The sequence below is a fragment of the Chrysochloris asiatica genome, unplaced genomic scaffold (assembly GCF_000296735.1).
Source record: "Chrysochloris asiatica unplaced genomic scaffold, ChrAsi1.0 scaffold00308, whole genome shotgun sequence".
Taxonomy (NCBI): domain Eukaryota; kingdom Metazoa; phylum Chordata; class Mammalia; order Afrosoricida; family Chrysochloridae; genus Chrysochloris; species Chrysochloris asiatica.
In genome coordinates this window covers 807031-807744 of record NW_006408826.1, presented here as the reverse complement: position 1 = coordinate 807744, position 714 = coordinate 807031, and positions in this window count along the sequence as shown.

Sequence of the window (714 nt, the reverse complement as noted above, 5' to 3'; positions counted from 1 at the left end):
AAAAAAACATAGAAGTGAATGAAAACACAGCATATCAAAATATGTGGGGCACAGTTAAAGCTGAAAGGCAAATTTACAGTACTAAATATATTATAAATGAAGAATGATCTAAAATCAACAATCTAGAAACGCAAGAAACTAGATTACGAAGAGCAAAAGAACCCCAAAGCAAACAGTAAGATGGATAATAAAGATGAAATTAAGAATAATAGATGAAATTGATGGGGGCGGTGTTTCTTTAGGAAAAAAAGTCAATAGAATTGGCAAACTTCTAGGAAGACTGGTGAAAAGAAAAGAGACACAAATCACCAATATCAGGCCTGAAGCATGTCCTACAGATTCTGTGGTCATTAAAAAAGATAAGGGACTACTAGTAACAACTTTACACTCAGGAATTCTGCATCTTGGAAGAAATTAATCAATTCTTCCAAATCCACACACTATCAAAACTCAACCAAGATAAAGAGTCCCTACTGAATAGCTATCATCTTGTCTAGATGGGTCTGGTGAAAGGAGATGGGGATAAGATTCCAAAGATTCAATAGTGAATAACTGTTATCATGACTAATCGCTACTGTCACACTTGTAAAGGTAGAAGTTTTGTAACAAAAAAAGGGGAGTGGTTAGTCTTACAGTCCAAAAACAGAGGACTCTAGGACCATCAAGAGAGGAACGCACAAATAGAATGTGGGACCTTATCCAGAGAAGCAGCAG